The sequence below is a fragment of the Budorcas taxicolor genome, chromosome 1, assembly GCF_023091745.1.
Source record: "Budorcas taxicolor isolate Tak-1 chromosome 1, Takin1.1, whole genome shotgun sequence".
Lineage (NCBI taxonomy): Eukaryota > Metazoa > Chordata > Mammalia > Artiodactyla > Bovidae > Budorcas > Budorcas taxicolor.
In genome coordinates, this window is record NC_068910.1 from 39,182,692 (window position 1) to 39,193,961 (window position 11,270).

Sequence of the window (11,270 nt, forward strand, 5' to 3'; positions counted from 1 at the left end):
CAGCAAGACCCTTTCTGCAGGCTAATTCCCCTCGCCCAATAGCACATGGAGTGTCCTTCGTGATAAAAGGATTCTGTCTCCTTGAAAAGATGTTTTATTTTTGGTCCAGAGTACTTTTCTGACTTGTCCAGCTAGCCCTGCACCAGCTTTTCGAAATGCACTATGCTTAATCGCTGATTGTGTTTTAACTTTCTCTTTTCCTGTTTTTATTTTGGTATAAAGTCATTGCCTTTATTTGTAAAACTGTTATAAATATATATTATATAAATATATTAAAAAGGAAAATGTTTCAGATGTTTATTTGTATAATTACTTGATCTACAAAAGTGAGAAAAAATGAATGTATTCCTGTTTTTGAAGAGAAGAATAATTTTTTTTTTCTCCAGGGAGAGGTACAGTGTTTATATTTTGGAGCCTTCCTGAAGGTGTGAAATTGTAAATATTTTTATCTATGAGTCAATGTTAAGTAGTTGTTTTAAAATACTTAATAAAATAATCCTTTTCCTGTGGAAGAGAAAAATGGTCTCCTGCATGTTTAAAATAACTCTTAAGGGTGTGATATGGCTATCTCTTGCTCTCCCCTCTTGACTGAAGGCAGCAACTAGTTAACCTTGGTGTAATTTCAGCTTTTCCTGTAACTCAGACAGAATAAGCTTAGTCGATTTAGTAGGTAAATATTTGTTTCATTGTTTTCTTAAACTAACCTCTGCCAGATGTTCACAATCACCCTACACCTCTTTCCAAAGTTCAGCACAAAGCCTGTGTTTCCCCCAGTCTGCTTTTGTCGTGGTCCTTGGAACTTGACAGAAAATAAACTTCTGAAATCATGGGCCTCAATGTCTGGGGAGCCTGCTGGAGGGTAGGCAGGCGCTTTGAAAGAAGATTTAATGGATTATTATGCAATAATAATTACTGCTGGGGATAGCACCTCTGCCAAGGAGGTCTCACTTTTTCAAGTTTAGCAAGGTCTAATGGATTTGCCATATCCTGTCCTATTGCTGCTGAAGGCAACATTCCATGATTATTCTCTACATCCTTCCTGGACTTCCTCTCACTGGGTGTGTTTGTGTGTGAATGAATATTGGTGTTCCTTAGTCAAGTGCTCTTATGAAAAAGAAAAAAAGAAAAAATTCCATGGGAAAAGAAGTGGGAAATGACCAGGTTGATGAGTGTTTCTGCCTGCTGCTTTCTCCCTCTCAGAGGTGTCCTGATGTTTCCTGATGGCCAGTGCCCAGCTCACCACACTTCAGATCCCCAAGCATCTTCTAGAACCCTCTGGCTGTCTGGAGCCCATGCAGGGAACCTGCCCCCAGGGAGTTCTCAACCAGGCAGAGACGCCACCTGCCCTTGGTGTCTGTTTGCTTCAAATGTCACCTTCCCTGTCTGCTGATGAGCCAGCAGGGGAGAGTGAGCATTGCCTGGCTTGAGATGTCCCCAGGCAGCATGTGTCTTGGGAGGAGTCAGGAGATGAGCTGGTGGTCTGATCAATGAACTGGCATTCTGGCATCTCCCCCACCTCACTTCTGTCTTTGATTCACTAAAAAAGGACTCTGAGCCCTGTCTGACACATTCTATAGCAAGCAAACAACAAATTCTGTACCGGCCTCTTTCTCCCAGCAGCTTAGGGACTGGCCCTCCCATTCTCCTGCTTATTAAGCTCTGAATTGCCGCGTGAGTTGCTAAGCTCTTCTGGCTAGACGTTTGGGGTAAAAACCTAAACAAAAGAAGTTTATCTTGGGAATGGAGCAGGGGCTTGAAATCAAGGCCAGACTCTTTTTGCTTGTCCCCCTCTCCTCCCCAGTTGGTGACTCAAGGGAATAGCTGTGGGGGCAGAGGGAAGTGGTTGCGGCACCCTGAACTAAAAAGGGTTTGAGAGTTCCACACAGCATCAACCCAGAATCCCCGGACTGGAGTCTATCAAACACCCCTCAGAGGGGCAGCCCTCCCTCTGCCTTCTTCTCTGCTTCTAGCTTGCCCTTGACCTTCTTTCTAGGCCGGTGGCAGCAGGTTCCAAGCGGTTCGGAGAGAGATGCGGAAGGAGGGGTTTGCACTCCGTCTCTGGCCCCTTCAGGACAAAGAGGACCTCTGTGAAACAGGGGTGTGCACGCGGGTGAGGGGGTGCAGCTTGGTCTCTGGGGCCGGGGAGCAGACACTGGGGATCTGGCCGCCTTCAGACAGGGCGTGAGCCTCCTCCGGGCTGCCGGGATGGTCTCACCCAGCGCTGACCTGCCTCGCCTGTTGACACAACGTCACGTTTCCGACTGCAGCCCTTTCATGTGCGGCCCGCGGCTAAATGCGGCTGCCGGTTCCTGGAAGCAGACGTGCCTGGCACCGCGTCAGCAGAAACCTGATCCCCGGGGAAGCTTGGCACGGCCGCGGGCTCGCTCGGCCCCCAGAATAGGGCCTGGCAGCGGGCGCTGGGCAGCAACCCCCTCAGGCCCCGCGGGAGGGAATCCGAGCGCTCTCCGCGGGGGGAAGGGAGGGCTGGGTGGGGTACGGAGCTGGATTTAAGCAGGGCGTTGGAACAGGAGCCTAATTATCTAGAAGCTCGAAGCTTCCCACGGGTCATCGCTCATTAATGAAGCCTAACAACCGAGAAGTACCATTCTGGGTGCTATTATACTTTACATTTTAGAGAGAAGTAAAAACGGGATCAGAGAGGGGAGTTAACTTGCCGACAGTCACACAGCTTCCGAGTCACTAAACCATTATTGGAATGGTGACTGTGTTGGTTTGTGGCTCTTCTTAATCAGAGCCAAAGGAAAGGCTTTCAGAGTCTGGTTGTAAACACTAGTAATAATACCAATACTGCTATTACTAACAGCAAACACTTTGTAGCACTTATTATTTCCCACTCTTCAAATCACTCCCTACAGAAAAACTTGATTATCAGGGCAACTCCATGAGGTAGGTTTAATTATTATCTTCCTTATATGGTAGAGAAAAACAGAGAGGCTGAGTAACTTGCATAAAGTCACACAGCTCCAGAGGTGAACTGAAATTTAAAGCTAGGCAATTTGTCTCCAAAGTCTGTGTGCTTAACTACTCAACCCCATTGCTCTTCCCTTTAAATAATAGCAATACCAGCCATAATAATAATAGTAGAAGTAGTGATAACTGTCACAGTTCTTACCAGATTTTGAGTACTGCGCCTATGCCAGGCAATATATTAAGCACTTTATGCGAATTATCTCTACTTCCTATAACAACTGTGAGGGGTAGGTATTAATAAGAGGTGAAAAACTGGAGCTAAGAGAGGAGAAATTTGAGCCTCCTCAGAGGTGACACATTGTGTAAAGGACAGAGCAATGCCCTTTCTCTGGTATAGAACTACTTCTAAACTGAGCTCTGTGACATGGGCTTGGACATGCAATATCCCATTTAATCCTCAGAATAGTCCCAGGGAATAGGTACTAGGATCCTTAGTGCGTGGAGGAGATAACAGGCTCAGGGTGAAGTTATTCACCTGACTTTTTATTTGCATTGTTACAAATGTGCCCACGTACCATCTCTGATACTTCCCTGGTGCTCCAGTGGCTAAGACGCTATTCTCCCAATGCAGGGGGCCTGGGTTGGATCCCTAGTCAGGGAATTAGATCCCATATGCTGCAACCAAAGATCCTGTACACCACAACTAAGACTGCATGCAGCCAAATAAATAAATATATTTTTTTAAAAATAACTAGCCCGACAGGCAAACTGGGGCATGGTGAGACGGGTAGGGTGGATGGGTGGGGGCACTTATCAGTTAACTGTGCTGAGAACTAGAATTTGGGTTTGAGGAAATTCTATGTTAAGTTTTCTGGAGTTGGAGGAGGGGGCATTCGTTTTTTCACATCTCTTTTAAGGTTAGGAGAGGGCCAGATAGAAGGGCCTGGGGCAGTAGCAACCTGCAGACCACTTGGGGTGAGACTGGGAGGAGGGAGGGAGGCCGTGTTCCCAGCTCTCTTGCTGGAAGGACAGCTGTGCCCCCACCCCCTGGCTGATCTCTGTGGCCCGTGGTCAGCTCCCCAGTGTGTGGCTGGCTAAGGAGGGGTAAGCAAGAGGCCACCTGTCTCTGTAGAAGGGGGCCAGCATCTCAGCTTCCCATGCTGCCAGGTTTCTCCTCAGGCCTCGGAGACCCTTGGAGGCGCCATGAGACAGACTGCGCAGAGCTTCCAAGTGGTTTCATGTAAAGACTCTGTGTTAACGGGATCGGTGTGTTCCCCAGAGACCCAGAACTCCCCAAGGGCCATGTGGCATGGAGGGAGGGAAACCTCTGGCCTTCTCACCCCGTCTTTAGCTGGAGCAGCTTCCTTTTTCTCTGTCCTAAATACCGCAAAGGTTTGTTTGAACGAGAATTCCACTGCTAAAAAAAAAAAAAATATCACAAACTGTTTGGAAGGTACCCAACTACAGCCCCTTTCTCGGCATGGCCTTCACTTCACCCACTTCCTGCTCCAGGATCCAGGAGGAGGCTGGGGCCACTCAAAGCCCACCGCCACCAACAGGCCAACACCCCCTGTTTATCCCAGGCCATCTGTTTGGCCCGACTACCACAGCAGAACATGAGCTGGGTGAAGCCTCTCCCATTGGCTATGGCAGCCACCGACACACTGGGCCATCCAGTCTTGTGATGTGCCTGGACTGGGGCCCGGAAGGTTTCTTCCGCTATAGTCGGGGCCCTCCCTTCCCGGAGGAATCTTAGCAAAGACACTGAGGTAGGGCAGCAGGGAATGAGTCACCAGGCTGCTAGGTAGGGGGGGGCGGGGGGGGCGGGGGGGGAGGTGTTGGGGGGGGGACAGATGGCCTCAGGCTGTGGCCAGAGTGTTAGGGACAGCCGGCCTTGGTTAATCCTAGGAGCGCTGCTGTCCCGCCCTACACCCACCTGTAAGAGTGAAAAGGAAGAAACTTGTGTTTATTTATTTGTTTGAAGAGCTAATATGGTTTTCTTGGAAACCCCGTTATAGATAGTAGATGAAGGTTGAGATTATGCAGAGATCTTTGAGGAATTAAGTGAAGTGAAGTCGCTCAGTTGTGTCCAACTCTTTGCGACCCCATGGACTGTAGCCTTCCAGGCTCCTCTGTCCATGGGATTTTCCAGGCAATATACTGGAGTGGATTGCCATTTCCTTAAAAATGAGAGAATACCACTCCCAGGGGAAAAAAAATGTGTGCTTCTCAAAGTTTTTAATAAAATATCTAATATTGGGGTACCTTTTGTTTTTACTAAGGAGAATTTGAAACATCTATGAAAGTAGAAACAAAAAGAAAAATGACCCAATTTTTTAAATGGGCAGAGGACTTGAACAGCCATTTCTCCAAGAAGATGTACAGATGGCCAAGAAGCACATGAAAAGATACTCAACATCATTAGTCATCAGGGAAATGCAAATCAAACCACAATGAGACGCCACTTCACACCCACTAGGATGGCTGCAATAAAGAAAAAACAAAACAGAAAATAACAAGTGTTGTCGAGGATGTGGAGAAATTGGAACCTTCCTACATTGCTAGTGGGAATGTAAAACAGTTCAGCTGCTGTGAAGACAGTTTAGTGATGTCTCAAAAAGTTAAACATAGAACTACCATCTAACTCTGCCATTGCACTCCTAGGAATATACCTCCAAAATACTGAGAACAGGTACTCCAACAAGGACACGAACAAGCACGCTCCTAACAGCACTATTTACAATAGCCAAAAGTGGAAACAGACCAAATGTATGTCAACAGATGAATGGATAAACATAATATGGTATATAAACACAATGGACTGAAAAGAAAAATGCAGTGCACGCTCTACGCTACAGTATGTGTACGTAGAGTAATACATGCAATAACATGCATGAGCCTCCAAAACATTATGCTCAGTAAAAGAAGCCAGACACAGGAAGTCACAAATAGTATGAGTCTTCTGATATGGAGTATAAAGAATAGATAAACCCATAGTGACAGAACACAGATGGATGGTTGCCAGGGCTTGAAGGAGGAGGAAATGGAGGAAAATTGCTTAATAGGTACAGGGTTTTAATTTGAAGTGATGGAAATGTTTTGGAATTAGAGGTGGTGGTGGTACAACGCTATAAATGTACTAAAAGCCACTGAATTGTTCACTTTAAAGTGCTTGATTTTATGTGAATTTCACCTCCGTAAATTATTCAAGTAGACAGAAGGGCATCATGAATCCTCTATCAGCTTTCCAGCTTTAACAGTCATCAATTCATATCTAATCACTTTCATCTGTAATTTATACACCATTCTGTTTCTGCTATTTATATATTACTCTGAAGCGAATTTGGACATTATACAATTTCATTTGTAAATATTTCACTCTCTCTCAAAAATAAGTATTCTATAAAAAATTAATAGCATTATCACACCTAAAAAAATTGAACACCGGAAGAATGTTTAAAGGTTAATTTTCTGAATAGAAGCACAGCATCGTTTCAGAATCTAAAAGCACAAAAAGTGATCAGTGAAAAAAATTACTTTGTCTTAATTCATACTCTTTAATCCTGATCCCTTTGGTCCAGGCAAAATCTCCTGTAAGCAGGCAGGTAGGTACTGTTAGAACTTTTCTTAGAGCTTATCTGTGTTTATATGTGCAACTACAAATGAGGGTTACCATTTGCCTCCCTTTTTCATATAAAAATAGCATGCTACTTATATAATTCTGCACATATTTTTTATTGAAGTAGGGTTGATTTATAATATTCTATTAGTTTCATGTGTAAGCACAATGATTCAGTATTTTTGCAGATTATACTCCATATTAAGTTATTACAAGGTAATAACTGTAATTCCCTGTGCTATTCAATATATCCTTGTTGCTTATCTATTTTATACATAGTAGTTTGCATCTGATAATCCTGTACCTGTAATTTGTCCCTCCCTGCACTTATTTTTTGCACTTATTTTTTTTTGGTAATAAAGACAGAGAAGCCTTTATTTTTAATTTTATACTGAAGTATAGCCAATTAACAACGTTGTCATAGTTTCAACTTCACAATGTTTTTAACTTGCTGTATCTTGGGAAGCTAGTCCCATGAATACATAGAAAAGCTTTTAATTCTTTTTACAACTGTATATTATTTCACTGTACAGATATACTGTTATTTGATCAGTTCCTTATTATGGACACTGGGATTATTGCTGACCTTTCACTATTACCGACAGGGGTGCAATTACTAATTATATATGTATATCATTTTGTATGTGTATAACATTATTTATGGGATAACCGCTCCCCCCACCCCAGAAGCTGGATCATACCATGAGTCTCTGTCATTCTGATGGATATTACCATATTGTCCTCCATGGGACTGAGATAGTTCACATTCCTTTAGCATCCCATGAAGGTTGTCCCTCTGGGAGGCAATTTGCAAGTGATGCCAGAAGCTTTGGTACATGTACATCTTGAGTCCGCTTCAAAGAGTTATCATAAGGGAGTAATTTGTCCGATTTCCAAAGATTATGCTACAAGGATGGACATCTTCAAGTCATTCATAGTTAAAAAAAAAACACTTGAAAGTCAGAAAAATGGGCTGCAGGATACTGGTTGAGTAATTTATGGTATGTATAAAGTTTGGAATGCCAAAGAGTCATGAAAAAGGACACTGAAAATTGGTATTGTTAAGGGGGAGAAAGTAGGTCACAAAACAGAATGATCCCATTTTTAAAGCATAATGCGTATACTTTTAAATACTCTCTCTCTCTGCCTCCGTTTCCGCACCTGTAAAATGAGGGCAGTAATAATCAGCTCACTGAGCTGCCGTGAGGAATAAATGAGTTAAATTATCTCACGTGCTTAGAACGGTATCTGGTACAGAGGAAGCGCCAAGTCAGGGGCAGTTAAAATAAGTGGTAGAGTAGTAGTAGTATTATCACAATTATATTCTAATTGCTTGAGAGAAAGTTCTGGCAGACAATACAACAAAAGTTTAACCATCTTAGCAAGACCTGGAGTTACTGTTACTCCGAAAATTTTGCTCTTCTCTCTTCTCTTCTCTCTCTCTATTACAATGAGACATGTGTTTCTGTAATATATGTTATATCATGAAGTACAAAAGAAGGGACAAGAATGGAATTCTGATGTAGACTTGGAAATCTGTACTCAGCAGAGCCCCAGGAGGTGATGTGGAAAGAAAAGGCAGGAGGCTTTTTTGATCTGGTAGATCAGCCTCAGGCAGGGCCGGTCCTGCCCACTAGGAAGAAAATGACTCTTTGGAACAGGCAATTGGAGGGAAGGTGAAGGCTCTCCCTGCCTATATGCACAAGGTTTACAGGGACCTGAACAATTAGAATGATGATAGAAACATTCAAATACAGCCAGTTACCCATGAGGGTCTTAAGATGAGGGGTCTGACTCACTGATTACTGTGCTCCTAGTCCCCATCCTGAGGCAGGGCAGAAGTTCGATCAGTGTTTCCTGAATGAACAAGGTTCTGCTATGTGACCTTGGGAGAGTTCTTTCACCTCCCTGAGTCTCAGTTTCCTCCATCACCAAATGAGGATATTAATGGTCTTGCAGAAACAGTTATGAGGTTAGAAAGAAAAATCTGTACAGAGTAGGTACAGGAGCTTATTCATACTAAAGTGTAAATGACTGACAGTATTCTTTCCTGAAAAGCAGCTTTGTAGGGCAATAAAGGGAGAAGCCAGAAGAGATCTAGTATGTCAGCCAGACTAGGTGCTGAGTGCTGCTCTAGGCACTCTGCATGCATTTATCTTGTGTACTTTTCACGTGACACATACAGAAATTTAGTCACTTGAGATCAAGTGACTTACCTAAGGTCACACAGCAAGCACGTAGCATAGCCAGGATTTAAGCCAAATATGATTCCAAAAGTCCTTGCCAAGGAGCCCTGAATGTCAACATGGACAAAGGCATGAGTAGGGAAGACAGTCTGGGGATGGGGAGTGGGGATCCTTCACAGTCAGACTTTGCACTCTGCATGGTGCGGAATTACCCCGTCGGCAGACAAACACATTCTCGGCACACTAGGAAAGTGGTCCCAATTACCCTCCCTCTTGCCCCAGACTGGAAAACAATTCCACTTTGATATTTCAAAGGAAAGTATTGAGATAACCTCATGAAGAAAATAAGACCTGATTTGTTTGGTGAACATGTTGTTCTTTTGTTTGCATGTCCTGTGAGGAGGAAGAACCATAATTCGTATGGCTCAGGACATTAGGACTTAATTTCCCCTGGGTGGTAGGGCCCCTGCACACCTTACCCAACTCGTGCTAGGCCAAGCCCCCAAGGAGGGAGGAAAGATAGGGACCCCCACCCTCTACTTCCCTCTGGCTCCCGGGGTTGTACGTGAGTGCTCCCCAGAGCTGTGGCCTCAGCTCCCCTGACCCGTGGCTTCTCACAGACCAGCCTTTCAGACAAGGCACTGACTGTCCAGGCATGTTCCAAGCCACTGACTCGAGTCCCAGCCAGCCCAGGCCTGTTGCAATGAGTCAGCCTTTCACTTGGGGAAAAACATGGTGACTGGCCTGCAAGTCACTTTTTCCGACTTGGCCCTTGTCCTGGGCTGGGTCTGGGGAGGCCTTCCTTTTTCCCTTTGGGATTCTACTGGCTATGAGGTGTTCCCCAGGGGTCCTGGGAACCCTGGGGGCTGGAATTGCTTTGTGGGTGGGTAGGTTGAGTGGTCCAACTGAGACAGATGAAGGTCTCTCGATGTAGCTACCTGGTCTCCCTACCCACACACAGGAGAATAGAGGCTACAAAGGGTAAAGCTGCATTTCCTACACAGGTGAGTGCAGGACGGCTATGGGGGAAGGGTAGACCTGACGATGTCCATGCTGTCACCTTCACAGGCCGAGGTGGGACAGCAAACCCAGGTACCTGGAGCCTGGACCACACTTGGCTCCTCACCAACCAGAGCAGTTTTCTGCAAGATGATGCTCCCTTGGGCCCCCTGAATTTTAAAGTAAACACTGTTACCTTCTGTAAACCCACCACCCCTCAGCTCAATGCCAAGGGTCAGGTTTCAGAGCTGGTCAACTCACCAGCCTTTCTGACTCACCTCCAGCTTCCCCAAGGTTCCTGAGGCCTTCCCTACGAAGCTACACTGAGCGGATTCTCCCTGTGTGACAAGGTGGAAGGGAAAGCCGCGACCATTAGTCAAGGAGTCAGGGGTGTGTGAGGGCAGGGGTTGGGCCCTTGGTGGATGCTGGAGCAAATCCTTTCTCTCCAGAAGGAATACTAATCTTTCTGCCTCTGAGACCCTTGCTTAGAATTGTCTCTTCACTTTTGCAATTAATGAAGATTAATCTGTCCTTCCCAGGTGGCTCAGTGGTAAAAGAACCCATCTGCCAGTGCAGGAGATGCACGTTTGATCCTTGGGTCATGAAGATCCCCCGGAGAAGGAAATGGCAACCCACTCCAGTATTCTTGCCTGAGAAATCCCATGGACAGAGGAGCCTGGTGGGCTATAGTCCATGGGGTTACAAAGAGTCAGACATGACTGAGCACGTATTTCTCACACATGAAGATTAACCTCTCAATCCTTCATTCATTCAGGCCACAGGCATGATACTCTTTGTCAATAGTCCAGGGTTTTGGGCTTTGGGGTTGCAGAGAGAACAGTCACGCTTCTGCCCTTATGAAGGGGAGTCTCTGAAGGGGACACAGGCACTGACCAGATTCTGACACAGCAGATACCAGCTATCCACAACAGATATGAGGGAAGAGCACTCGAGGGCAGACAGCAGGGCTGGGTGTGGTTTGGGATGTTCAGAGAAGGCTCACCTGAGCTGGGATGGATAAGGAGGATGTCTCTTAGGGTGCAGCAGGGGGTGAGAAGTGGTGTTTGGGTGGAATTTGGAGAAGGAAATGGCAATCCACTCCAGTACTCTTGCCTGGAAAATCCCATGGACAGAGGAGCCTGGCGGTCTACAGTCTATGGGGTCGTAAAGAGTCAAACACATGACTGAGCGACGGAGCACATGGGCTTAATTGTGTCCTCCACAAAGAGATCTTGTGACCTTATTTGCAATCAGGGGGTCTTCACAGAAGTAATCAAGTTAACATGAGGTCATGAGGGTGAGCCCTTGTGCCTGGTGTCCTTATAAAAAGGGGACATTTGGACCAGGAGACAGACATGGCAGAGGGAGGATGCCATGTGAGGGTAATGGCAGAGACTGGAGGGATGCAGCCACAGGCCAAGGAATCAGAAATTGCTGGCAAACCACCCAAAGCTGGGGAAGGCCTGGGACAGACAGGACCAACCCTGAGACACCTGGATCTCAGACTTCCAGCCTCCAGAAATTGAGACCATAAA